This window comes from Atractosteus spatula, chromosome 19, assembly GCF_055471065.1.
Source record: "Atractosteus spatula isolate fAtrSpa1 chromosome 19, fAtrSpa1.hap1, whole genome shotgun sequence".
Taxonomy (NCBI): Eukaryota; Metazoa; Chordata; class Actinopteri; order Semionotiformes; family Lepisosteidae; genus Atractosteus; species Atractosteus spatula.
In genome coordinates, this window is record NC_142724.1 from 18,826,630 (window position 1) to 18,850,393 (window position 23,764).

The window sequence follows — 23,764 nt, forward strand, 5'->3', positions numbered from 1 at the left end:
CTCCCCGTTCCCGTGCTCCCTCCGTGCGCTTTCCCGCGCCTCGACTCTCTCGGCCAGCAGGCCGGCCCCCTTTTCGGCTCCCGTGCGTTTTCCCTCCAAAAAACTTAGTTTTTTCCTCCTTTTCCCTGGGAGGCAGGCGTGGCTTGTGTGTGTGTGTGTGTGTGTGTGTGTGTGTGTGTGTGTGTGTGTGTGTGTGTCCCCGTCCTTGCAGGGGCCCCTTTCGACAGCCGGGCGTTTTCCCTCCAAAAAACTTAGTATATACACCTTTTCTTTCTTTTTTTTCCGCAGGCAGGCAGGCAGGCAGGCAGGCAGGCGTGTGTGTGTGCGCGCGCGTCCCCGTCCCTCCCGAGAGAGAGAGCTGCCCCTTGCCTCTGCCCGCAGGTGCTGGCGGTCCGCTTTCGCTTGCAGCTGGTTGGGCACAGCTGCTGCCGGTGGGAGGGGCCTAAGCTAAGGAGGCCGGGCGGCTGGCGCCCCCCGCGGCTGCGGTCGTTGTCGGGCCGTTGACAGAAGATCAAAGAGCAGGGCCCCCGCCCGGGACTGGCAGGAAGGCAGGCAGGCAGGCAAGAGAGAGGGGGAGCAGAGTCCGGCGGCAGGCCTCTGGCTGCAGGGAGGCCGGCAGCTGCGCGGGTCCCGGGCTCCAGAGGAGAGTCGGCCTGCGCCACTGTGCGCCAGCGGAACGCCCGCGCGTCGGTCCGCGCCTTTGGGGGTATCGCTTCTCGGCCTTTTGGCTAAGATCAAGTGTAGTATCTGTTCTTATCAGTTTAATATCTGATACGTCCCCCATCGGGGGACCACATATTAAACGGATTTTTGGAACAGGGAGCTGGATCAGGAGCTTGCTCCGTCCTCTCCACGCATCGGCCCGGTATTGCAGCGCCTCCGGGAACGGTGCACTACCTTCTCTCAGCGGTGAAAAGACAGACGTAGCTAGCAAGCAAGCGAGGTGGACCGGAGCTCCTTCCTCTCCGGTCTCGTCTCTCGTCCATCCGTGTGTCTCTGTGCCTCTGTGTCTCTCTCTCCCCCTCCCCGTTCCCGTGCTCCCTCCGTGCGCTTTCCCGCGCCTCGACTCTCTCGGCCAGCAGGCCGGCCCCCTTTTCGGCTCCCGTGCGTTTTCCCTCCAAAAAACTTAGTTTTTTCCTCCTTTTCCCTGGGAGGCAGGCGTGGCTTGTGTGTGTGTGTGTGTGTGTGTGTGTGTGTGTGTGTGTGTGTGTGTGTGTGTGTGTCCCCGTCCTTGCAGGCGGGCCCCTTTCGACAGCCGGGCGTTTTCCCTCCAAAAAACTTAGTATATACACCTTTTCTTTCTTTTTTTTCCGCAGGCAGGCAGGCAGGCAGGCAGGCAGGCGTGTGTGTGTGCGCGCGCGTCCCCGTCCCTCCCGAGAGAGAGAGCTGCCCCTTGCCTCTGCCCGCAGGTGCTGGCGGTCCGCTTTCGCTTGCAGCTGGTTGGGCACAGCTGCTGCCGGTGGGAGGGGCCTAAGCTAAGGAGGCCGGGCGGCTGGCGCCCCCCGCGGCTGCGGTCGTTGTCGGGCCGTTGACAGAAGATCAAAGAGCAGGGCCCCCGCCCGGGACTGGCAGGAAGGCAGGCAGGCAGGCAAGAGAGAGGGGGAGCAGAGTCCGGCGGCAGGCCTCTGGCTGCAGGGAGGCCGGCAGCTGCGCGGGTCCCGGGCTCCAGAGGAGAGTCGGCCTGCGCCACTGTGCGCCAGCGGAACGCCCGCGCGTCGGTCCGCGCCTTTGGGGGTATCGCTTCTCGGCCTTTTGGCTAAGATCAAGTGTAGTATCTGTTCTTATCAGTTTAATATCTGATACGTCCCCCATCGGGGGACCACATATTAAACGGATTTTTGGAACAGGGAGCTGGATCAGGAGCTTGCTCCGTCCTCTCCACGCATCGGCCCGGTATTGCAGCGCCTCCGGGAACGGTGCACTACCTTCTCTCAGCGGTGAAAAGACAGACGTAGCTAGCAAGCAAGCGAGGTGGACCGGAGCTCCTTCCTCTCCGGTCTCGTCTCTCGTCCATCCGTGTGTCTCTGTGCCTCTGTGTCTCTCTCTCCCCCTCCCCGTTCCCGTGCTCCCTCCGTGCGCTTTCCCGCGCCTCGACTCTCTCGGCCAGCAGGCCGGCCCCCTTTTCGGCTCCCGTGCGTTTTCCCTCCAAAAAACTTAGTTTTTTCCTCCTTTTCCCTGGGAGGCAGGCGTGGCTTGTGTGTGTGTGTGTGTGTGTGTGTGTGTGTGTGTGTGTGTGTGTGTGTGTGTGTCCCCGTCCTTGCAGGCGGGCCCCTTTCGACAGCCGGGCGTTTTCCCTCCAAAAAACTTAGTATATACACCTTTTCTTTCTTTTTTTTCCGCAGGCAGGCAGGCAGGCAGGCAGGCAGGCGTGTGTGTGTGCGCGCGCGTCCCCGTCCCTCCCGAGAGAGAGAGCTGCCCCTTGCCTCTGCCCGCAGGTGCTGGCGGTCCGCTTTCGCTTGCAGCTGGTTGGGCACAGCTGCTGCCGGTGGGAGGGGCCTAAGCTAAGGAGGCCGGGCGGCTGGCGCCCCCCGCGGCTGCGGTCGTTGTCGGGCCGTTGACAGAAGATCAAAGAGCAGGGCCCCCGCCCGGGACTGGCAGGAAGGCAGGCAGGCAGGCAAGAGAGAGGGGGAGCAGAGTCCGGCGGCAGGCCTCTGGCTGCAGGGAGGCCGGCAGCTGCGCGGGTCCCGGGCTCCAGAGGAGAGTCGGCCTGCGCCACTGTGCGCCAGCGGAACGCCCGCGCGTCGGTCCGCGCCTTTGGGGGTATCGCTTCTCGGCCTTTTGGCTAAGATCAAGTGTAGTATCTGTTCTTATCAGTTTAATATCTGATACGTCCCCCATCGGGGGACCACATATTAAACGGATTTTTGGAACAGGGAGCTGGATCAGGAGCTTGCTCCGTCCTCTCCACGCATCGGCCCGGTATTGCAGCGCCTCCGGGAACGGTGCACTACCTTCTCTCAGCGGTGAAAAGACAGACGTAGCTAGCAAGCAAGCGAGGTGGACCGGAGCTCCTTCCTCTCCGGTCTCGTCTCTCGTCCATCCGTGTGTCTCTGTGCCTCTGTGTCTCTCTCTCCCCCTCCCCGTTCCCGTGCTCCCTCCGTGCGCTTTCCCGCGCCTCGACTCTCTCGGCCAGCAGGCCGGCCCCCTTTTCGGCTCCCGTGCGTTTTCCCTCCAAAAAACTTAGTTTTTTCCTCCTTTTCCCTGGGAGGCAGGCGTGGCTTGTGTGTGTGTGTGTGTGTGTGTGTGTGTGTGTGTGTGTGTGTGTGTGTGTGTGTCCCCGTCCTTGCAGGCGGGCCCCTTTCGACAGCCGGGCGTTTTCCCTCCAAAAAACTTAGTATATACACCTTTTCTTTCTTTTTTTTCCGCAGGCAGGCAGGCAGGCAGGCAGGCAGGCGTGTGTGTGTGCGCGCGCGTCCCCGTCCCTCCCGAGAGAGAGAGCTGCCCCTTGCCTCTGCCCGCAGGTGCTGGCGGTCCGCTTTCGCTTGCAGCTGGTTGGGCACAGCTGCTGCCGGTGGGAGGGGCCTAAGCTAAGGAGGCCGGGCGGCTGGCGCCCCCCGCGGCTGCGGTCGTTGTCGGGCCGTTGACAGAAGATCAAAGAGCAGGGCCCCCGCCCGGGACTGGCAGGAAGGCAGGCAGGCAGGCAAGAGAGAGGGGGAGCAGAGTCCGGCGGCAGGCCTCTGGCTGCAGGGAGGCCGGCAGCTGCGCGGGTCCCGGGCTCCAGAGGAGAGTCGGCCTGCGCCACTGTGCGCCAGCGGAACGCCCGCGCGTCGGTCCGCGCCTTTGGGGGTATCGCTTCTCGGCCTTTTGGCTAAGATCAAGTGTAGTATCTGTTCTTATCAGTTTAATATCTGATACGTCCCCCATCGGGGGACCACATATTAAACGGATTTTTGGAACAGGGAGCTGGATCAGGAGCTTGCTCCGTCCTCTCCACGCATCGGCCCGGTATTGCAGCGCCTCCGGGAACGGTGCACTACCTTCTCTCAGCGGTGAAAAGACAGACGTAGCTAGCAAGCAAGCGAGGTGGACCGGAGCTCCTTCCTCTCCGGTCTCGTCTCTCGTCCATCCGTGTGTCTCTGTGCCTCTGTGTCTCTCTCTCCCCCTCCCCGTTCCCGTGCTCCCTCCGTGCGCTTTCCCGCGCCTCGACTCTCTCGGCCAGCAGGCCGGCCCCCTTTTCGGCTCCCGTGCGTTTTCCCTCCAAAAAACTTAGTTTTTTCCTCCTTTTCCCTGGGAGGCAGGCGTGGCGTGTGTGTGTGTGTGTGTGTGTGTGTGTGTGTGTGTGTGTGTGTGTGTGTGTGTCCCCGTCCTTGCAGGCGGGCCCCTTTCGACAGCCGGGCGTTTTCCCTCCAAAAAACTTAGTATATACACCTTTTCTTTCTTTTTTTTCCGCAGGCAGGCAGGCAGGCAGGCAGGCAGGCGTGTGTGTGTGCGCGCGCGTCCCCGTCCCTCCCGAGAGAGAGAGCTGCCCCTTGCCTCTGCCCGCAGGTGCTGGCGGTCCGCTTTCGCTTGCAGCTGGTTGGGCACAGCTGCTGCCGGTGGGAGGGGCCTAAGCTAAGGAGGCCGGGCGGCTGGCGCCCCCCGCGGCTGCGGTCGTTGTCGGGCCGTTGACAGAAGATCAAAGAGCAGGGCCCCCGCCCGGGACTGGCAGGAAGGCAGGCAGGCAGGCAAGAGAGAGGGGGAGCAGAGTCCGGCGGCAGGCCTCTGGCTGCAGGGAGGCCGGCAGCTGCGCGGGTCCCGGGCTCCAGAGGAGAGTCGGCCTGCGCCACTGTGCGCCAGCGGAACGCCCGCGCGTCGGTCCGCGCCTTTGGGGGTATCGCTTCTCGGCCTTTTGGCTAAGATCAAGTGTAGTATCTGTTCTTATCAGTTTAATATCTGATACGTCCCCCATCGGGGGACCACATATTAAACGGATTTTTGGAACAGGGAGCTGGATCAGGAGCTTGCTCCGTCCTCTCCACGCATCGGCCCGGTATTGCAGCGCCTCCGGGAACGGTGCACTACCTTCTCTCAGCGGTGAAAAGACAGACGTAGCTAGCAAGCAAGCGAGGTGGACCGGAGCTCCTTCCTCTCCGGTCTCGTCTCTCGTCCATCCGTGTGTCTCTGTGCCTCTGTGTCTCTCTCTCCCCCTCCCCGTTCCCGTGCTCCCTCCGTGCGCTTTCCCGCGCCTCGACTCTCTCGGCCAGCAGGCCGGCCCCCTTTTCGGCTCCCGTGCGTTTTCCCTCCAAAAAACTTAGTTTTTTCCTCCTTTTCCCTGGGAGGCAGGCGTGGCGTGTGTGTGTGTGTGTGTGTGTGTGTGTGTGTGTGTGTGTGTGTGTGTGTGTGTCCCCGTCCTTGCAGGCGGGCCCCTTTCGACAGCCGGGCGTTTTCCCTCCAAAAAACTTAGTATATACACCTTTTCTTTCTTTTTTTTCCGCAGGCAGGCAGGCAGGCAGGCAGGCAGGCGTGTGTGTGTGCGCGCGCGTCCCCGTCCCTCCCGAGAGAGAGAGCTGCCCCTTGCCTCTGCCCGCAGGTGCTGGCGGTCCGCTTTCGCTTGCAGCTGGTTGGGCACAGCTGCTGCCGGTGGGAGGGGCCTAAGCTAAGGAGGCCGGGCGGCTGGCGCCCCCCGCGGCTGCGGTCGTTGTCGGGCCGTTGACAGAAGATCAAAGAGCAGGGCCCCCGCCCGGGACTGGCAGGAAGGCAGGCAGGCAGGCAAGAGAGAGGGGGAGCAGAGTCCGGCGGCAGGCCTCTGGCTGCAGGGAGGCCGGCAGCTGCGCGGGTCCCGGGCTCCAGAGGAGAGTCGGCCTGCGCCACTGTGCGCCAGCGGAACGCCCGCGCGTCGGTCCGCGCCTTTGGGGGTATCGCTTCTCGGCCTTTTGGCTAAGATCAAGTGTAGTATCTGTTCTTATCAGTTTAATATCTGATACGTCCCCCATCGGGGGACCACATATTAAACGGATTTTTGGAACAGGGAGCTGGATCAGGAGCTTGCTCCGTCCTCTCCACGCATCGGCCCGGTATTGCAGCGCCTCCGGGAACGGTGCACTACCTTCTCTCAGCGGTGAAAAGACAGACGTAGCTAGCAAGCAAGCGAGGTGGACCGGAGCTCCTTCCTCTCCGGTCTCGTCTCTCGTCCATCCGTGTGTCTCTGTGCCTCTGTGTCTCTCTCTCCCCCTCCCCGTTCCCGTGCTCCCTCCGTGCGCTTTCCCGCGCCTCGACTCTCTCGGCCAGCAGGCCGGCCCCCTTTTCGGCTCCCGTGCGTTTTCCCTCCAAAAAACTTAGTTTTTTCCTCCTTTTCCCTGGGAGGCAGGCGTGGCTTGTGTGTGTGTGTGTGTGTGTGTGTGTGTGTGTGTGTGTGTGTGTGTGTGTGTGTCCCCGTCCTTGCAGGCGGGCCCCTTTCGACAGCCGGGCGTTTTCCCTCCAAAAAACTTAGTATATACACCTTTTCTTTCTTTTTTTTCCGCAGGCAGGCAGGCAGGCAGGCAGGCAGGCGTGTGTGTGTGCGCGCGCGTCCCCGTCCCTCCCGAGAGAGAGAGCTGCCCCTTGCCTCTGCCCGCAGGTGCTGGCGGTCCGCTTTCGCTTGCAGCTGGTTGGGCACAGCTGCTGCCGGTGGGAGGGGCCTAAGCTAAGGAGGCCGGGCGGCTGGCGCCCCCCGCGGCTGCGGTCGTTGTCGGGCCGTTGACAGAAGATCAAAGAGCAGGGCCCCCGCCCGGGACTGGCAGGAAGGCAGGCAGGCAGGCAAGAGAGAGGGGGAGCAGAGTCCGGCGGCAGGCCTCTGGCTGCAGGGAGGCCGGCAGCTGCGCGGGTCCCGGGCTCCAGAGGAGAGTCGGCCTGCGCCACTGTGCGCCAGCGGAACGCCCGCGCGTCGGTCCGCGCCTTTGGGGGTATCGCTTCTCGGCCTTTTGGCTAAGATCAAGTGTAGTATCTGTTCTTATCAGTTTAATATCTGATACGTCCCCCATCGGGGGACCACATATTAAACGGATTTTTGGAACAGGGAGCTGGATCAGGAGCTTGCTCCGTCCTCTCCACGCATCGGCCCGGTATTGCAGCGCCTCCGGGAACGGTGCACTACCTTCTCTCAGCGGTGAAAAGACAGACGTAGCTAGCAAGCAAGCGAGGTGGACCGGAGCTCCTTCCTCTCCGGTCTCGTCTCTCGTCCATCCGTGTGTCTCTGTGCCTCTGTGTCTCTCTCTCCCCCTCCCCGTTCCCGTGCTCCCTCCGTGCGCTTTCCCGCGCCTCGACTCTCTCGGCCAGCAGGCCGGCCCCCTTTTCGGCTCCCGTGCGTTTTCCCTCCAAAAAACTTAGTTTTTTCCTCCTTTTCCCTGGGAGGCAGGCGTGGCGTGTGTGTGTGTGTGTGTGTGTGTGTGTGTGTGTGTGTGTGTGTGTGTGTGTGTCCCCGTCCTTGCAGGCGGGCCCCTTTCGACAGCCGGGCGTTTTCCCTCCAAAAAACTTAGTATATACACCTTTTCTTTCTTTTTTTTCCGCAGGCAGGCAGGCAGGCAGGCAGGCAGGCGTGTGTGTGTGCGCGCGCGTCCCCGTCCCTCCCGAGAGAGAGAGCTGCCCCTTGCCTCTGCCCGCAGGTGCTGGCGGTCCGCTTTCGCTTGCAGCTGGTTGGGCACAGCTGCTGCCGGTGGGAGGGGCCTAAGCTAAGGAGGCCGGGCGGCTGGCGCCCCCCGCGGCTGCGGTCGTTGTCGGGCCGTTGACAGAAGATCAAAGAGCAGGGCCCCCGCCCGGGACTGGCAGGAAGGCAGGCAGGCAGGCAAGAGAGAGGGGGAGCAGAGTCCGGCGGCAGGCCTCTGGCTGCAGGGAGGCCGGCAGCTGCGCGGGTCCCGGGCTCCAGAGGAGAGTCGGCCTGCGCCACTGTGCGCCAGCGGAACGCCCGCGCGTCGGTCCGCGCCTTTGGGGGTATCGCTTCTCGGCCTTTTGGCTAAGATCAAGTGTAGTATCTGTTCTTATCAGTTTAATATCTGATACGTCCCCCATCGGGGGACCACATATTAAACGGATTTTTGGAACAGGGAGCTGGATCAGGAGCTTGCTCCGTCCTCTCCACGCATCGGCCCGGTATTGCAGCGCCTCCGGGAACGGTGCACTACCTTCTCTCAGCGGTGAAAAGACAGACGTAGCTAGCAAGCAAGCGAGGTGGACCGGAGCTCCTTCCTCTCCGGTCTCGTCTCTCGTCCATCCGTGTGTCTCTGTGCCTCTGTGTCTCTCTCTCCCCCTCCCCGTTCCCGTGCTCCCTCCGTGCGCTTTCCCGCGCCTCGACTCTCTCGGCCAGCAGGCCGGCCCCCTTTTCGGCTCCCGTGCGTTTTCCCTCCAAAAAACTTAGTTTTTTCCTCCTTTTCCCTGGGAGGCAGTTGTGTGTGTGTGTGTGTGTGTGTGTGTGTGTGTGTGTGTGTGTGTGTGTGTGTGTGTGTGTGTGTCCCCGTCCTTGCAGGCGGGCCCCTTTCGACAGCCGGGCGTTTTCCCTCCAAAAAACTTAGTATATACACCTTTTCTTTCTTTTTTTTCCGCAGGCAGGCAGGCAGGCAGGCAGGCAGGCGTGTGTGTGTGCGCGCGCGTCCCCGTCCCTCCCGAGAGAGAGAGCTGCCCCTTGCCTCTGCCCGCAGGTGCTGGCGGTCCGCTTTCGCTTGCAGCTGGTTGGGCACAGCTGCTGCCGGTGGGAGGGGCCTAAGCTAAGGAGGCCGGGCGGCTGGCGCCCCCCGCGGCTGCGGTCGTTGTCGGGCCGTTGACAGAAGATCAAAGAGCAGGGCCCCCGCCCGGGACTGGCAGGAAGGCAGGCAGGCAGGCAAGAGAGAGGGGGAGCAGAGTCCGGCGGCAGGCCTCTGGCTGCAGGGAGGCCGGCAGCTGCGCGGGTCCCGGGCTCCAGAGGAGAGTCGGCCTGCGCCACTGTGCGCCAGCGGAACGCCCGCGCGTCGGTCCGCGCCTTTGGGGGTATCGCTTCTCGGCCTTTTGGCTAAGATCAAGTGTAGTATCTGTTCTTATCAGTTTAATATCTGATACGTCCCCCATCGGGGGACCACATATTAAACGGATTTTTGGAACAGGGAGCTGGATCAGGAGCTTGCTCCGTCCTCTCCACGCATCGGCCCGGTATTGCAGCGCCTCCGGGAACGGTGCACTACCTTCTCTCAGCGGTGAAAAGACAGACGTAGCTAGCAAGCAAGCGAGGTGGACCGGAGCTCCTTCCTCTCCGGTCTCGTCTCTCGTCCATCCGTGTGTCTCTGTGCCTCTGTGTCTCTCTCTCCCCCTCCCCGTTCCCGTGCTCCCTCCGTGCGCTTTCCCGCGCCTCGACTCTCTCGGCCAGCAGGCCGGCCCCCTTTTCGGCTCCCGTGCGTTTTCCCTCCAAAAAACTTAGTTTTTTCCTCCTTTTCCCTGGGAGGCAGGCGTGGCTTGTGTGTGTGTGTGTGTGTGTGTGTGTGTGTGTGTGTGTGTGTGTGTGTGTGTGTCCCCGTCCTTGCAGGCGGGCCCCTTTCGACAGCCGGGCGTTTTCCCTCCAAAAAACTTAGTATATACACCTTTTCTTTCTTTTTTTTCCGCAGGCAGGCAGGCAGGCAGGCAGGCAGGCGTGTGTGTGTGCGCGCGCGTCCCCGTCCCTCCCGAGAGAGAGAGCTGCCCCTTGCCTCTGCCCGCAGGTGCTGGCGGTCCGCTTTCGCTTGCAGCTGGTTGGGCACAGCTGCTGCCGGTGGGAGGGGCCTAAGCTAAGGAGGCCGGGCGGCTGGCGCCCCCCGCGGCTGCGGTCGTTGTCGGGCCGTTGACAGAAGATCAAAGAGCAGGGCCCCCGCCCGGGACTGGCAGGAAGGCAGGCAGGCAGGCAAGAGAGAGGGGGAGCAGAGTCCGGCGGCAGGCCTCTGGCTGCAGGGAGGCCGGCAGCTGCGCGGGTCCCGGGCTCCAGAGGAGAGTCGGCCTGCGCCACTGTGCGCCAGCGGAACGCCCGCGCGTCGGTCCGCGCCTTTGGGGGTATCGCTTCTCGGCCTTTTGGCTAAGATCAAGTGTAGTATCTGTTCTTATCAGTTTAATATCTGATACGTCCCCCATCGGGGGACCACATATTAAACGGATTTTTGGAACAGGGAGCTGGATCAGGAGCTTGCTCCGTCCTCTCCACGCATCGGCCCGGTATTGCAGCGCCTCCGGGAACGGTGCACTACCTTCTCTCAGCGGTGAAAAGACAGACGTAGCTAGCAAGCAAGCGAGGTGGACCGGAGCTCCTTCCTCTCCGGTCTCGTCTCTCGTCCATCCGTGTGTCTCTGTGCCTCTGTGTCTCTCTCTCCCCCTCCCCGTTCCCGTGCTCCCTCCGTGCGCTTTCCCGCGCCTCGACTCTCTCGGCCAGCAGGCCGGCCCCCTTTTCGGCTCCCGTGCGTTTTCCCTCCAAAAAACTTAGTTTTTTCCTCCTTTTCCCTGGGAGGCAGGCGTGGCTTGTGTGTGTGTGTGTGTGTGTGTGTGTGTGTGTGTGTGTGTGTGTGTGTGTGTGTCCCCGTCCTTGCAGGCGGGCCCCTTTCGACAGCCGGGCGTTTTCCCTCCAAAAAACTTAGTATATACACCTTTTCTTTCTTTTTTTTCCGCAGGCAGGCAGGCAGGCAGGCAGGCAGGCGTGTGTGTGTGCGCGCGCGTCCCCGTCCCTCCCGAGAGAGAGAGCTGCCCCTTGCCTCTGCCCGCAGGTGCTGGCGGTCCGCTTTCGCTTGCAGCTGGTTGGGCACAGCTGCTGCCGGTGGGAGGGGCCTAAGCTAAGGAGGCCGGGCGGCTGGCGCCCCCCGCGGCTGCGGTCGTTGTCGGGCCGTTGACAGAAGATCAAAGAGCAGGGCCCCCGCCCGGGACTGGCAGGAAGGCAGGCAGGCAGGCAAGAGAGAGGGGGAGCAGAGTCCGGCGGCAGGCCTCTGGCTGCAGGGAGGCCGGCAGCTGCGCGGGTCCCGGGCTCCAGAGGAGAGTCGGCCTGCGCCACTGTGCGCCAGCGGAACGCCCGCGCGTCGGTCCGCGCCTTTGGGGGTATCGCTTCTCGGCCTTTTGGCTAAGATCAAGTGTAGTATCTGTTCTTATCAGTTTAATATCTGATACGTCCCCCATCGGGGGACCACATATTAAACGGATTTTTGGAACAGGGAGCTGGATCAGGAGCTTGCTCCGTCCTCTCCACGCATCGGCCCGGTATTGCAGCGCCTCCGGGAACGGTGCACTACCTTCTCTCAGCGGTGAAAAGACAGACGTAGCTAGCAAGCAAGCGAGGTGGACCGGAGCTCCTTCCTCTCCGGTCTCGTCTCTCGTCCATCCGTGTGTCTCTGTGCCTCTGTGTCTCTCTCTCCCCCTCCCCGTTCCCGTGCTCCCTCCGTGCGCTTTCCCGCGCCTCGACTCTCTCGGCCAGCAGGCCGGCCCCCTTTTCGGCTCCCGTGCGTTTTCCCTCCAAAAAACTTAGTTTTTTCCTCCTTTTCCCTGGGAGGCAGGCGTGGCGTGTGTGTGTGTGTGTGTGTGTGTGTGTGTGTGTGTGTGTGTGTGTGTGTGTGTGTCCCCGTCCTTGCAGGCGGGCCCCTTTCGACAGCCGGGCGTTTTCCCTCCAAAAAACTTAGTATATACACCTTTTCTTTCTTTTTTTTCCGCAGGCAGGCAGGCAGGCAGGCAGGCAGGCGTGTGTGTGTGCGCGCGCGTCCCCGTCCCTCCCGAGAGAGAGAGCTGCCCCTTGCCTCTGCCCGCAGGTGCTGGCGGTCCGCTTTCGCTTGCAGCTGGTTGGGCACAGCTGCTGCCGGTGGGAGGGGCCTAAGCTAAGGAGGCCGGGCGGCTGGCGCCCCCCGCGGCTGCGGTCGTTGTCGGGCCGTTGACAGAAGATCAAAGAGCAGGGCCCCCGCCCGGGACTGGCAGGAAGGCAGGCAGGCAGGCAAGAGAGAGGGGGAGCAGAGTCCGGCGGCAGGCCTCTGGCTGCAGGGAGGCCGGCAGCTGCGCGGGTCCCGGGCTCCAGAGGAGAGTCGGCCTGCGCCACTGTGCGCCAGCGGAACGCCCGCGCGTCGGTCCGCGCCTTTGGGGGTATCGCTTCTCGGCCTTTTGGCTAAGATCAAGTGTAGTATCTGTTCTTATCAGTTTAATATCTGATACGTCCCCCATCGGGGGACCACATATTAAACGGATTTTTGGAACAGGGAGCTGGATCAGGAGCTTGCTCCGTCCTCTCCACGCATCGGCCCGGTATTGCAGCGCCTCCGGGAACGGTGCACTACCTTCTCTCAGCGGTGAAAAGACAGACGTAGCTAGCAAGCAAGCGAGGTGGACCGGAGCTCCTTCCTCTCCGGTCTCGTCTCTCGTCCATCCGTGTGTCTCTGTGCCTCTGTGTCTCTCTCTCCCCCTCCCCGTTCCCGTGCTCCCTCCGTGCGCTTTCCCGCGCCTCGACTCTCTCGGCCAGCAGGCCGGCCCCCTTTTCGGCTCCCGTGCGTTTTCCCTCCAAAAAACTTAGTTTTTTCCTCCTTTTCCCTGGGAGGCAGGCGTGGCTTGTGTGTGTGTGTGTGTGTGTGTGTGTGTGTGTGTGTGTGTGTGTGTGTGTGTCCCCGTCCTTGCAGGCGGGCCCCTTTCGACAGCCGGGCGTTTTCCCTCCAAAAAACTTAGTATATACACCTTTTCTTTCTTTTTTTTCCGCAGGCAGGCAGGCAGGCAGGCAGGCAGGCGTGTGTGTGCGCGCGCGTCCCCGTCCCTCCCGAGAGAGAGAGCTGCCCCTTGCCTCTGCCCGCAGGTGCTGGCGGTCCGCTTTCGCTTGCAGCTGGTTGGGCACAGCTGCTGCCGGTGGGAGGGGCCTAAGCTAAGGAGGCCGGGCGGCTGGCGCCCCCCGCGGCTGCGGTCGTTGTCGGGCCGTTGACAGAAGATCAAAGAGCAGGGCCCCCGCCCGGGACTGGCAGGAAGGCAGGCAGGCAGGCAAGAGAGAGGGGGAGCAGAGTCCGGCGGCAGGCCTCTGGCTGCAGGGAGGCCGGCAGCTGCGCGGGTCCCGGGCTCCAGAGGAGAGTCGGCCTGCGCCACTGTGCGCCAGCGGAACGCCCGCGCGTCGGTCCGCGCCTTTGGGGGTATCGCTTCTCGGCCTTTTGGCTAAGATCAAGTGTAGTATCTGTTCTTATCAGTTTAATATCTGATACGTCCCCCATCGGGGGACCACATATTAAACGGATTTTTGGAACAGGGAGCTGGATCAGGAGCTTGCTCCGTCCTCTCCACGCATCGGCCCGGTATTGCAGCGCCTCCGGGAACGGTGCACTACCTTCTCTCAGCGCCTCCGGGAACGGTGCACTACCTTCTCTCAGCGGTGAAAAGACAGACGTAGCTAGCAAGCAAGCGAGGTGGACCGGAGCTCCTTCCTCTCCGGTCTCGTCTCTCGTCCATCCGTGTGTCTCTGTGCCTCTGTGTCTCTCTCTCCCCCTCCCCGTTCCCGTGCTCCCTCCGTGCGCTTTCCCGCGCCTCGACTCTCTCGGCCAGCAGGCCGGCCCCCTTTTCGGCTCCCGTGCGTTTTCCCTCCAAAAAACTTAGTTTTTTCCTCCTTTTCCCTGGGAGGCAGGCGTGGCTTGTGTGTGTGTGTGTGTGTGTGTGTGTGTGTGTGTGTGTGTGTGTGTGTGTGTGCCCCGTCCTTGCAGGCGGGCCCCTTTCGACAGCCGGGCGTTTTCCCTCCAAAAAACTTAGTATATACACCTTTTCTTTCTTTTTTTTCCGCAGGCAGGCAGGCAGGCAGGCAGGCAGGCGTGTGTGTGTGCGCGCGCGTCCCCGTCCCTCCCGAGAGAGAGAGCTGCCCCTTGCCTCTGCCCGCAGGTGCTGGCGGTCCGCTTTCGCTTGCAGCTGGTTGGGCACAGCTGCTGCCGGTGGGAGGGGCCTAAGCTAAGGAGGCCGGGCGGCTGGCGCCCCCCGCGGCTGCGGTCGTTGTCGGGCCGTTGACAGAAGATCAAAGAGCAGGGCCCCCGCCCGGGACTGGCAGGAAGGCAGGCAGGCAGGCAAGAGAGAGGGGGAGCAGAGTCCGGCGGCAGGCCTCTGGCTGCAGGGAGGCCGGCAGCTGCGCGGGTCCCGGGCTCCAGAGGAGAGTCGGCCTGCGCCACTGTGCGCCAGCGGAACGCCCGCGCGTCGGTCCGCGCCTTTGGGGGTATCGCTTCTCGGCCTTTTGGCTAAGATCAAGTGTAGTATCTGTTCTTATCAGTTTAATATCTGATACGTCCCCCATCGGGACCACATATTAAACGGATTTTTGGAACAGGGAGCTGGATCAGGAGCTTGCTCCGTCCTCTCCACGCATCGGCCCGGTATTGCAGCGCCTCCTCCGGGAACGGTGCACTACCTTCTCTCAGCGGTGAAAAGACAGACGTAGCTAGCAAGCAAGCGAGGTGGACCGGAGCTCCTTCCTCTCCGGTCTCGTCTCTCGTCCATCCGTGTGTCTCTGTGCCTCTGTGTCTCTCTCTCCCCCTCCCCGTTCCCGTGCTCCCTCCGTGCGCTTTCCCGCGCCTCGACTCTCTCGGCCAGCAGGCCGGCCCCCTTTTCGGCTCCCGTGCGTTTTCCCTCCAAAAAACTTAGTTTTTTCCTCCTTTTCCCTGGGAGGCAGGCGTGGCTTGTGTGTGTGTGTGTGTGTGTGTGTGTGTGTGTGTGTGTGTGTGTGTGTGTGTGTGTCCCCGTCCTTGCAGGCGGGCCCCTTTCGACAGCCGGGCGTTTTCCCTCCAAAAAACTTAGTATATACACCTTTTCTTTCTTTTTTTTCCGCAGGCAGGCAGGCAGGCAGGCAGGCAGGCGTGTGTGTGTGCGCGCGCGTCCCCGTCCCTCCCGAGAGAGAGAGCTGCCCCTTGCCTCTGCCCGCAGGTGCTGGCGGTCCGCTTTCGCTTGCAGCTGGTTGGGCACAGCTGCTGCCGGTGGGAGGGGCCTAAGCTAAGGAGGCCGGGCGGCTGGCGCCCCCCGCGGCTGCGGTCGTTGTCGGGCCGTTGACAGAAGATCAAAGAGCAGGGCCCCCGCCCGGGACTGGCAGGAAGGCAGGCAGGCAGGCAAGAGAGAGGGGGAGCAGAGTCCGGCGGCAGGCCTCTGGCTGCAGGGAGGCCGGCAGCTGCGCGGGTCCCGGGCTCCAGAGGAGAGTCGGCCTGCGCCACTGTGCGCCAGCGGAACGCCCGCGCGTCGGTCCGCGCCTTTGGGGGTATCGCTTCTCGGCCTTTTGGCTAAGATCAAGTGTAGTATCTGTTCTTATCAGTTTAATATCTGATACGTCCCCCATCGGGGGACCACATATTAAACGGATTTTTGGAACAGGGAGCTGGATCAGGAGCTTGCTCCGTCCTCTCCACGCATCGGCCCGGTATTGCAGCGCCTCCGGGAACGGTGCACTACCTTCTCTCAGCGGTGAAAAGACAGACGTAGCTAGCAAGCAAGCGAGGTGGACCGGAGCTCCTTCCTCTCCGGTCTCGTCTCTCGTCCATCCGTGTGTCTCTGTGCCTCTGTGTCTCTCTCTCCCCCTCCCCGTTCCCGTGCTCCCTCCGTGCGCTTTCCCGCGCCTCGACTCTCTCGGCCAGCAGGCCGGCCCCCTTTTCGGCTCCCGTGCGTTTTCCCTCCAAAAAACTTAGTTTTTTCCTCCTTTTCCCTGGGAGGCAGGCGTGGCTTGTGTGTGTGTGTGTGTGTGTGTGTGTGTGTGTGTGTGTGTGTGTGTGTGTGTCCCCGTCCTTGCAGGCGGGCCCCTTTCGACAGCCGGGCGTTTTCCCTCCAAAAAACTTAGTATATACACCTTTTCTTTCTTTTTTTTCCGCAGGCAGGCAGGCAGGCAGGCAGGCAGGCGTGTGTGTGTGCGCGCGCGTCCCCGTCCCTCCCGAGAGAGAGAGCTGCCCCTTGCCTCTGCCCGCAGGTGCTGGCGGTCCGCTTTCGCTTGCAGCTGGTTGGGCACAGCTGCTGCCGGTGGGAGGGGCCTAAGCTAAGGAGGCCGGGCGGCTGGCGCCCCCCGCGGCTGCGGTCGTTGTCGGGCCGTTGACAGAAGATCAAAGAGCAGGGCCCCCGCCCGGGACTGGCAGGAAGGCAGGCAGGCAGGCAAGAGAGAGGGGGAGCAGAGTCCGGCGGCAGGCCTCTGGCTGCAGGGAGGCCGGCAGCTGCGCGGGTCCCGGGCTCCAGAGGAGAGTCGGCCTGCGCCACTGTGCGCCAGCGGAACGCCCGCGCCGGTCCGCGCCTTTGGGGGTATCGCTTCTCGGCCTTTTGGCTAAGATCAAGTGTAGTATCTGTTCTTATCAGTTTAATATCTGATACGTCCCCCATCGGGGGACCACATATTAAACGGATTTTTGGAACAGGGAGCTGGATCAGGAGCTTGCTCCGTCCTCTCCACGCATCGGCCCGGTATTGCAGCGCCTCCGGGAACGGTGCACTACCTTCTCTCAGCGGTGAAAAGACAGACGTAGCTAGCAAGCAAGCGAGGTGGACCGGAGCTCCTTCCTCTCCGGTCTCGTCTCTCGTCCATCCGTGTGTCTCTGTGCCTCTGTGTCTCTCTCTCCCCCTCCCCGTTCCCGTGCTCCCTCCGTGCGCTTTCCCGCGCCTCGACTCTCTCGGCCAGCAGGCCGGCCCCCTTTTCGGCTCCCGTGCGTTTTCCCTCCAAAAAACTTAGTTTTTTCCTCCTTTTCCCTGGGAGGCAGGCGTGGCTTGTGTGTGTGTGTGTGTGTGTGTGTGTGTGTGTGTGTGTGTGTGTGTGTGTGTGTGTGTCCCCGTCCTTGCAGGCGGGCCCCTTTCGACAGCCGGGCGTTTTCCCTCCAAAAAACTTAGTATATACACCTTTTCTTTCTTTTTTTTCCGCAGGCAGGCAGGCAGGCAGGCAGGCAGGCGTGTGTGTGTGCGCGCGTCCCCGTCCCTCCCGAGAGAGAGAGCTGCCCCTTGCCTCTGCCCGCAGGTGCTGGCGGTCCGCTTTCGCTTGCAGCTGGTTGGGCACAGCTGCTGCCGGTGGGAGGGGCCTAAGCTAAGGAGGCCGGGCGGCTGGCGCCCCCCGCGGCTGCGGTCGTTGTCGGGCCGTTGACAGAAGATCAAAGAGCAGGGCCCCCGCCCGGGACTGGCAGGAAGGCAGGCAGGCAGGCAAGAGAGAGGGGGAGCAGAGTCCGGCGGCAGGCCTCTGGCTGCAGGGAGGCCGGCAGCTGCGCGGGTCCCGGGCTCCAGAGGAGAGTCGGCCTGCGCCACTGTGCGCCAGCGGAACGCCCGCGCGTCGGTCCGCGCCTTTGGGGGTATCGCTTCTCGGCCTTTTGGCTAAGATCAAGTGTAGTATCTGTTCTTATCAGTTTAATATCTGATACGTCCCCCATCGGGGGACCACATATTAAACGGATTTTTGGAACAGGGAGCTGGATCAGGAGCTTGCTCCGTCCTCTCCACGCATCGGCCCGGTATTGCAGCGCCTCCGGGAACGGTGCACTACCTTCTCTCAGCGGTGAAAAGACAGACGTAGCTAGCAAGCAAGCGAGGTGGACCGGAGCTCCTTCCTCTCCGGTCTCGTCTCTCGTCCATCCGTGTGTCTCTGTGCCTCTGTGTCTCTCTCTCCCCCTCCCCGTTCCCGTGCTCCCTCCGTGCGCTTTCCCGCGCCTCGACTCTCTCGGCCAGCAGGCCGGCCCCCTTTTCGGCTCCCGTGCGTTTTCCCTCCAAAAAACTTAGTTTTTTCCTCCTTTTCCCTGGGAGGCAGGCGTGGCTTGTGTGTGTGTGTGTGTGTGTGTGTGTGTGTGTGTGTGTGTGTGTGTGTGTGTGTGTCCCCGTCCTTGCAGGCGGGCCCCTTTCGACAGCCGGGCGTTTTCCCTCCAAAAAACTTAGTATATACACCTTTTCTTTCTTTTTTTTCCGCAGGCAGGCAGGCAGGCAGGCAGGCAGGCGTGTGTGTGTGCGCGCGCGTCCCCGTCCCTCCCGAGAGAGAGAGCTGCCCCTTGCCTCTGCCCGCAGGTGCTGGCGGTCCGCTTTCGCTTGCAGCTGGTTGGGCACAGCTGCTGCCGGTGGGAGGGGCCTAAGCTAAGGAGGCCGGGCGGCTGGCGCCCCCCGCGGCTGCGGTCGTTGTCGGGCCGTTGACAGAAGATCAAAGAGCAGGGCCCCCGCCCGGGACTGGCAGGAAGGCAGGCAGGCAGGCAAGAGAGAGGGGGAGCAGAGTCCGGCGGCAGGCCTCTGGCTGCAGGGAGGCCGGCAGCTGCGCGGGTCCCGGGCTCCAGAGGAGAGTCGGCCTGCGCCACTGTGCGCCAGCGGAACGCCCGCGCGTCGGTCCGCGCCTTTGGGGGTATCGCTTCTCGGCCTTTTGGCTAAGATCAAGTGTAGTATCTGTTCTTATCAGTTTAATATCTGATACGTCCCCCATCGGGGGACCACATATTAAACGGATTTTTGGAACAGGGAGCTGGATCAGGAGCTTGCTCCGTCCTCTCCACGCATCGGCCCGGTATTGCAGCGCCTCCGGGAACGGTGCACTACCTTCTCTCAGCGGTGAAAAGACAGACGTAGCTAGCAAGCAAGCGAGGTGGACCGGAGCTCCTTCCTCTCCGGTCTCGTCTCTCGTCCATCCGTGTGTCTCTGTGCCTCTGTGTCTCTCTCTCCCCCTCCCCGTTCCCGTGCTCCCTCCGTGCGCTTTCCCGCGCCTCGACTCTCTCGGCCAGCAGGCCGGCCCCCTTTTCGGCTCCCGTGCGTTTTCCCTCCAAAAAACTTAGTTTTTTCCTCCTTTTCCCTGGGAGGCAGGCGTGGCTTGTGTGTGTGTGTGTGTGTGTGTGTGTGTGTGTGTGTGTGTGTGTGTGTGTGTGTGTGTCCCCGTCCTTGCAGGCGGGCCCCTTTCGACAGCCGGGCGTTTTCCCTCCAAAAAACTTAGTATATACACCTTTTCTTTCTTTTTTTTCCGCAGGCAGGCAGGCAGGCAGGCAGGCAGGCGTGTGTGTGTGCGCGCGCGTCCCCGTCCCTCCCGAGAGAGAGAGCTGCCCCTTGCCTCTGCCCGCAGGTGCTGGCGGTCCGCTTTCGCTTGCAGCTGGTTGGGCACAGCTGCTGCCGGTGGGAGGGGCCTAAGCTAAGGAGGCCGGGCGGCTGGCGCCCCCCGCGGCTGCGGTCGTTGTCGGGCCGTTGACAGAAGATCAAAGAGCAGGGCCCCCGCCCGGGACTGGCAGGAAGGCAGGCAGGCAGGCAAGAGAGAGGGGGAGCAGAGTCCGGCGGCAGGCCTCTGGCTGCAGGGAGGCCGGCAGCTGCGCGGGTCCCGGGCTCCAGAGGAGAGTCGGCCTGCGCCACTGTGCGCCAGCGGAACGCCCGCGCGTCGGTCCGCGCCTTTGGGGGTATCGCTTCTCGGCCTTTTGGCTAAGATCAAGTGTAGTATCTGTTCTTATCAGTTTAATATCTGATACGTCCCCCATCGGGGGACCACATATTAAACGGATTTTTGGAACAGGGAGCTGGATCAGGAGCTTGCTCCGTCCTCTCCACGCATCGGCCCGGTATTGCAGCGCCTCCGGGAACGGTGCACTACCTTCTCTCAGCGGTGAAAAGACAGACGTAGCTAGCAAGCAAGCGAGGTGGACCGGAGCTCCTTCCTCTCCGGTCTCGTCTCTCGTCCATCCGTGTGTCTCTGTGCCTCTGTGTCTCTCTCTCCCCCTCCCCGTTCCCGTGCTCCCTCCGTGCGCTTTCCCGCGCCTCGACTCTCTCGGCCAGCAGGCCGGCCCCCTTTTCGGCTCCCGTGCGTTTTCCCTCCAAAAAACTTAGTTTTTTCCTCCTTTTCCCTGGGAGGCAGGCGTGGCTTGTGTGTGTGTGTGTGTGTGTGTGTGTGTGTGTGTGTGTGTGTGTGTGTGTGTGTGTGTGTCCCCGTCCTTGCAGGCGGGCCCCTTTCGACAGCCGGGCGTTTTCCCTCCAAAAAACTTAGTATATACACCTTTTCTTTCTTTTTTTTCCGCAGGCAGGCAGGCAGGCAGGCAGGCAGGCGTGTGTGTGTGCGCGCGCGTCCCCGTCCCTCCCGAGAGAGAGAGCTGCCCCTTGCCTCTGCCCGCAGGTGCTGGCGGTCCGCTTTCGCTTGCAGCTGGTTGGGCACAGCTGCTGCCGGTGGGAGGGGCCTAAGCTAAGGAGGCCGGGCGGCTGGCGCCCCCCGCGGCTGCGGTCGTTGTCGGGCCGTTGACAGAAGATCAAAGAGCAGGGCCCCCGCCCGGGACTGGCAGGAAGGCAGGCAGGCAGGCAAGAGAGAGGGGGAGCAGAGTCCGGCGGCAGGCCTCTGGCTGCAGGGAGGCCGGCAGCTGCGCGGGTCCCGGGCTCCAGAGGAGAGTCGGCCTGCGCCACTGTGCGCCAGCGGAACGCCCGCGCGTCGGTCCGCGCCTTTGGGGGTATCGCTTCTCGGCCTTTTGGCTAAGATCAAGTGTAGTATCTGTTCTTATCAGTTTAATATCTGATACGTCCCCCATCGGGGGACCACATATTAAACGGATTTTTGGAACAGGGAGCTGGATCAGGAGCTTGCTCCGTCCTCTCCACGCATCGGCCCGGTATTGCAGCGCCTCCGGGAACGGTGCACTACCTTCTCTCAGCGGTGAAAAGACAGACGTAGCTAGCAAGCAAGCGAGGTGGACCGGAGCTCCTTCCTCTCCGGTCTCGTCTCTCGTCCATCCGTGTGTCTCTGTGCCTCTGTGTCTCTCTCTCCCCCTCCCCGTTCCCGTGCTCCCTCCGTGCGCTTTCCCGCGCCTCGACTCTCTCGGCCAGCAGGCCGGCCCCCTTTTCGGCTCCCGTGCGTTTTCCCTCCAAAAAACTTAGTTTTTTCCTCCTTTTCCCTGGGAGGCAGGCGTGGCTTGTGTGTGTGTGTGTGTGTGTGTGTGTGTGTGTGTGTGTGTGTGTGTGTGTGTGTGTGTGTCCCCGTCCTTGCAGGCGGGCCCCTTTCGACAGCCGGGCGTTTTCCCTCCAAAAAACTTAGTATATACACCTTTTCTTTCTTTTTTTTCCGCAGGCAGGCAGGCAGGCAGGCAGGCAGGCGTGTGTGTGTGCGCGCGCGTCCCCGTCCCTCCCGAGAGAGAGAGCTGCCCCTTGCCTCTGCCCGCAGGTGCTGGCGGTCCGCTTTCGCTTGCAGCTGGTTGGGCACAGCTGCTGCCGGTGGGAGGGGCCTAAGCTAAGGAGGCCGGGCGGCTGGCGCCCCCCGCGGCTGCGGTCGTTGTCGGGCCGTTGACAGAAGATCAAAGAGCAGGGCCCCCGCCCGGGACTGGCAGGAAGGCAGGCAGGCAGGCAAGAGAGAGGGGGAGCAGAGTCCGGCGGCAGGCCTCTGGCTGCAGGGAGGCCGGCAGCTGCGCGGGTCCCGGGCTCCAGAGGAGAGTCGGCCTGCGCCACTGTGCGCCAGCGGAACGCCCGCGCGTCGGTCCGCGCCTTTGGGGGTATCGCTTCTCGGCCTTTTGGCTAAGATCAAGTGTAGTATCTGTTCTTATCAGTTTAATATCTGATACGTCCCCCATCGGGGGACCACATATTAAACGGATTTTTGGAACAGGGAGCTGGATCAGGAGCTTGCTCCGTCCTCTCCACGCATCGGCCCGGTATTGCAGCGCCTCCGGGAACGGTGCACTACCTTCTCTCAGCGGTGAAAAGACAGACGTAGCTAGCAAGCAAGCGAGGTGGACCGGAGCTCCTTCCTCTCCGGTCTCGTCTCTCGTCCATCCGTGTGTCTCTGTGCCTCTGTGTCTCTCTCTCCCCCTCCCCGTTCCCGTGCTCCCTCCGTGCGCTTTCCCGCGCCTCGACTCTCTCGGCCAGCAGGCCGGCCCCCTTTTCGGCTCCCGTGCGTTTTCCCTCCAAAAAACTTAGTTTTTTCCTCCTTTTCCCTGGGAGGCAGGCGTGGCTTGTGTGTGTGTGTGTGTGTGTGTGTGTGTGTGTGTGTGTGTGTGTGTGTGTGTGTGTCCCCGTCCTTGCAGGCGGGCCCCTTTCGACAGCCGGGCGTTTTCCCTCCAAAAAACTTAGTATATACACCTTTTCTTTCTTTTTTTTCCGCAGGCAGGCAGGCAGGCAGGCAGGCAGGCGTGTGTGTGTGCGCGCGCGTCCCCGTCCCTCCCGAGAGAGAGAGCTGCCCCTTGCCTCTGCCCGCAGGTGCTGGCGGTCCGCTTTCGCTTGCAGCTGGTTGGGCACAGCTGCTGCCGGTGGGAGGGGCCTAAGCTAAGGAGGCCGGGCGGCTGGCGCCCCCCGCGGCTGCGGTCGTTGTCGGGCCGTTGACAGAAGATCAAAGAGCAGGGCCCCCGCCCGGGACTGGCAGGAAGGCAGGCAGGCAGGCAAGAGAGAGGGGGAGCAGAGTCCGGCGGCAGGCCTCTGGCTGCAGGGAGGCCGGCAGCTGCGCGGGTCCCGGGCTCCAGAGGAGAGTCGGCCTGCGCCACTGTGCGCCAGCGGAACGCCCGCGCGTCGGTCCGCGCCTTTGGGGGTATCGCTTCTCGGCCTTTTGGCTAAGATCAAGTGTAGTATCTGTTCTTATCAGTTTAATATCTGATACGTCCCCCATCGGGGGACCACATATTAAACGGATTTTTGGAACAGGGAGCTGGATCAGGAGCTTGCTCCGTCCTCTCCACGCATCGGCCCGGTATTGCAGCGCCTCCGGGAACGGTGCACTACCTTCTCTCAGCGGTGAAAAGACAGACGTAGCTAGCAAGCAAGCGAGGTGGACCGGAGCTCCTTCCTCTCCGGTCTCGTCTCTCGTCCATCCGTGTGTCTCTGTGCCTCTGTGTCTCTCTCTCCCCCTCCCCGTTCCCGTGCTCCCTCCGTGCGCTTTCCCGCGCCTCGACTCTCTCGGCCAGCAGGCCGGCCCCCTTTTCGGCTCCCGTGCGTTTTCCCTCCAAAAAACTTAGTTTTTTCCTCCTTTTCCCTGGGAGGCAGGCGTGGCTTGTGTGTGTGTGTGTGTGTGTGTGTGTGTGTGTGTGTGTGTGTGTGTGTGTGTGTGTGTGTCCCCGTCCTTGCAGGCGGGCCCCTTTCGACAGCCGGGCGTTTTCCCTCCAAAAAACTTAGTATATACACCTTTTCTTTCTTTTTTTTCCGCAGGCAGGCAGGCAGGCAGGCAGGCAGGCGTGTGTGTGTGCGCGCGCGTCCCCGTCCCTCCCGAGAGAGAGAGCTGCCCCTTGCCTCTGCCCGCAGGTGCTGGCGGTCCGCTTTCGCTTGCAGCTGGTTGGGCACAGCTGCTGCCGGTGGGAGGGGCCTAAGCTAAGGAGGCCGGGCGGCTGGCGCCCCCCGCGGCTGCGGTCGTTGTCGGGCCGTTGACAGAAGATCAAAGAGCAGGGCCCCCGCCCGGGACTGGCAGGAAGGCAGGCAGGCAGGCAAGAGAGAGGGGGAGCAGAGTCCGGCGGCAGGCCTCTGGCTGCAGGGAGGCCGGCAGCTGCGCGGGTCCCGGGCTCCAGAGGAGAGTCGGCCTGCGCCACTGTGCGCCAGCGGAACGCCCGCGCGTCGGTCCGCGCCTTTGGGGGTATCGCTTCTCGGCCTTTTGGCTAAGATCAAGTGTAGTATCTGTTCTTATCAGTTTAATATCTGATACGTCCCCCATCGGGGGACCACATATTAAACGGATTTTTGGAACAGGGAGCTGGATCAGGAGCTTGCTCCGTCCTCTCCACGCATCGGCCCGGTATTGCAGCGCCTCCGGGAACGGTGCACTACCTTCTCTCAGCGGTGAAAAGACAGACGTAGCTAGCAAGCAAGCGAGGTGGACCGGAGCTCCTTCCTCTCCGGTCTCGTCTCTCGTCCATCCGTGTGTCTCTGTGCCTCTGTGTCTCTCTCTCCCCCTCCCCGTTCCCGTGCTCCCTCCGTGCGCTTTCCCGCGCCTCGACTCTCTCGGCCAGCAGGCCGGCCCCCTTTTCGGCTCCCGTGCGTTTTCCCTCCAAAAAACTTAGTTTTTTCC

The 23,764-nt window shown here is 62.6% G+C and overlaps 23 non-coding genes across 23 annotated transcripts; all 23 read left to right on the forward strand.

Moving 5' to 3' along the window:
- Positions 1–708: 708 nt before the first annotated feature.
- Positions 709–899, forward strand: LOC148818198 (U2 spliceosomal RNA). The gene has a single exon (XR_016094528.1). It is a non-coding gene; the product is annotated as a U2 spliceosomal RNA (small nuclear RNA).
- Positions 900–1,736: 837 nt separating this feature from the next.
- Positions 1,737–1,927, forward strand: LOC148818199 (U2 spliceosomal RNA). The gene has a single exon (XR_016094529.1). It is a non-coding gene; the product is annotated as a U2 spliceosomal RNA (small nuclear RNA).
- Positions 1,928–2,762: 835 nt separating this feature from the next.
- LOC148818200 (U2 spliceosomal RNA) lies at positions 2,763–2,953 on the forward strand. The gene has a single exon (XR_016094530.1). It is a non-coding gene; the product is annotated as a U2 spliceosomal RNA (small nuclear RNA).
- Positions 2,954–3,788: 835 nt separating this feature from the next.
- Positions 3,789–3,979, forward strand: LOC148818201 (U2 spliceosomal RNA). Its single transcript, XR_016094531.1, has one exon. It is a non-coding gene; the product is annotated as a U2 spliceosomal RNA (small nuclear RNA).
- Positions 3,980–4,812: 833 nt separating this feature from the next.
- Positions 4,813–5,003, forward strand: LOC148818202 (U2 spliceosomal RNA). Its single transcript, XR_016094532.1, has one exon. It is a non-coding gene; the product is annotated as a U2 spliceosomal RNA (small nuclear RNA).
- An 833-nt stretch (positions 5,004–5,836) lies between these two features.
- LOC148818203 (U2 spliceosomal RNA) lies at positions 5,837–6,027 on the forward strand. The gene has a single exon (XR_016094533.1). It is a non-coding gene; the product is annotated as a U2 spliceosomal RNA (small nuclear RNA).
- An 835-nt stretch (positions 6,028–6,862) lies between these two features.
- LOC148818204 (U2 spliceosomal RNA) lies at positions 6,863–7,053 on the forward strand. Its single transcript, XR_016094534.1, has one exon. It is a non-coding gene; the product is annotated as a U2 spliceosomal RNA (small nuclear RNA).
- An 833-nt stretch (positions 7,054–7,886) lies between these two features.
- Positions 7,887–8,077, forward strand: LOC148818205 (U2 spliceosomal RNA). Its single transcript, XR_016094535.1, has one exon. It is a non-coding gene; the product is annotated as a U2 spliceosomal RNA (small nuclear RNA).
- An 838-nt stretch (positions 8,078–8,915) lies between these two features.
- Positions 8,916–9,106, forward strand: LOC148818206 (U2 spliceosomal RNA). Its single transcript, XR_016094536.1, has one exon. It is a non-coding gene; the product is annotated as a U2 spliceosomal RNA (small nuclear RNA).
- Positions 9,107–9,941: 835 nt separating this feature from the next.
- LOC148818207 (U2 spliceosomal RNA) lies at positions 9,942–10,132 on the forward strand. The gene has a single exon (XR_016094537.1). It is a non-coding gene; the product is annotated as a U2 spliceosomal RNA (small nuclear RNA).
- An 835-nt stretch (positions 10,133–10,967) lies between these two features.
- On the forward strand, positions 10,968–11,158 carry LOC148818208 (U2 spliceosomal RNA). Its single transcript, XR_016094538.1, has one exon. It is a non-coding gene; the product is annotated as a U2 spliceosomal RNA (small nuclear RNA).
- Positions 11,159–11,993: 835 nt separating this feature from the next.
- LOC148818209 (U2 spliceosomal RNA) lies at positions 11,994–12,184 on the forward strand. Its single transcript, XR_016094539.1, has one exon. It is a non-coding gene; the product is annotated as a U2 spliceosomal RNA (small nuclear RNA).
- An 831-nt stretch (positions 12,185–13,015) lies between these two features.
- Positions 13,016–13,206, forward strand: LOC148818210 (U2 spliceosomal RNA). The gene has a single exon (XR_016094540.1). It is a non-coding gene; the product is annotated as a U2 spliceosomal RNA (small nuclear RNA).
- An 867-nt stretch (positions 13,207–14,073) lies between these two features.
- On the forward strand, positions 14,074–14,265 carry LOC148818211 (U2 spliceosomal RNA). The gene has a single exon (XR_016094569.1). It is a non-coding gene; the product is annotated as a U2 spliceosomal RNA (small nuclear RNA).
- Positions 14,266–15,102: 837 nt separating this feature from the next.
- Positions 15,103–15,293, forward strand: LOC148818212 (U2 spliceosomal RNA). Its single transcript, XR_016094541.1, has one exon. It is a non-coding gene; the product is annotated as a U2 spliceosomal RNA (small nuclear RNA).
- An 831-nt stretch (positions 15,294–16,124) lies between these two features.
- On the forward strand, positions 16,125–16,315 carry LOC148818213 (U2 spliceosomal RNA). The gene has a single exon (XR_016094542.1). It is a non-coding gene; the product is annotated as a U2 spliceosomal RNA (small nuclear RNA).
- An 837-nt stretch (positions 16,316–17,152) lies between these two features.
- Positions 17,153–17,343, forward strand: LOC148818214 (U2 spliceosomal RNA). Its single transcript, XR_016094543.1, has one exon. It is a non-coding gene; the product is annotated as a U2 spliceosomal RNA (small nuclear RNA).
- Positions 17,344–18,180: 837 nt separating this feature from the next.
- LOC148818215 (U2 spliceosomal RNA) lies at positions 18,181–18,371 on the forward strand. Its single transcript, XR_016094544.1, has one exon. It is a non-coding gene; the product is annotated as a U2 spliceosomal RNA (small nuclear RNA).
- Positions 18,372–19,210: 839 nt separating this feature from the next.
- On the forward strand, positions 19,211–19,401 carry LOC148818216 (U2 spliceosomal RNA). The gene has a single exon (XR_016094545.1). It is a non-coding gene; the product is annotated as a U2 spliceosomal RNA (small nuclear RNA).
- Positions 19,402–20,242: 841 nt separating this feature from the next.
- LOC148818217 (U2 spliceosomal RNA) lies at positions 20,243–20,433 on the forward strand. The gene has a single exon (XR_016094546.1). It is a non-coding gene; the product is annotated as a U2 spliceosomal RNA (small nuclear RNA).
- Positions 20,434–21,274: 841 nt separating this feature from the next.
- Positions 21,275–21,465, forward strand: LOC148818218 (U2 spliceosomal RNA). The gene has a single exon (XR_016094547.1). It is a non-coding gene; the product is annotated as a U2 spliceosomal RNA (small nuclear RNA).
- Positions 21,466–22,302: 837 nt separating this feature from the next.
- LOC148818219 (U2 spliceosomal RNA) lies at positions 22,303–22,493 on the forward strand. Its single transcript, XR_016094548.1, has one exon. It is a non-coding gene; the product is annotated as a U2 spliceosomal RNA (small nuclear RNA).
- Positions 22,494–23,334: 841 nt separating this feature from the next.
- On the forward strand, positions 23,335–23,525 carry LOC148818220 (U2 spliceosomal RNA). Its single transcript, XR_016094549.1, has one exon. It is a non-coding gene; the product is annotated as a U2 spliceosomal RNA (small nuclear RNA).
- Positions 23,526–23,764: the final 239 nt, after the last annotated feature.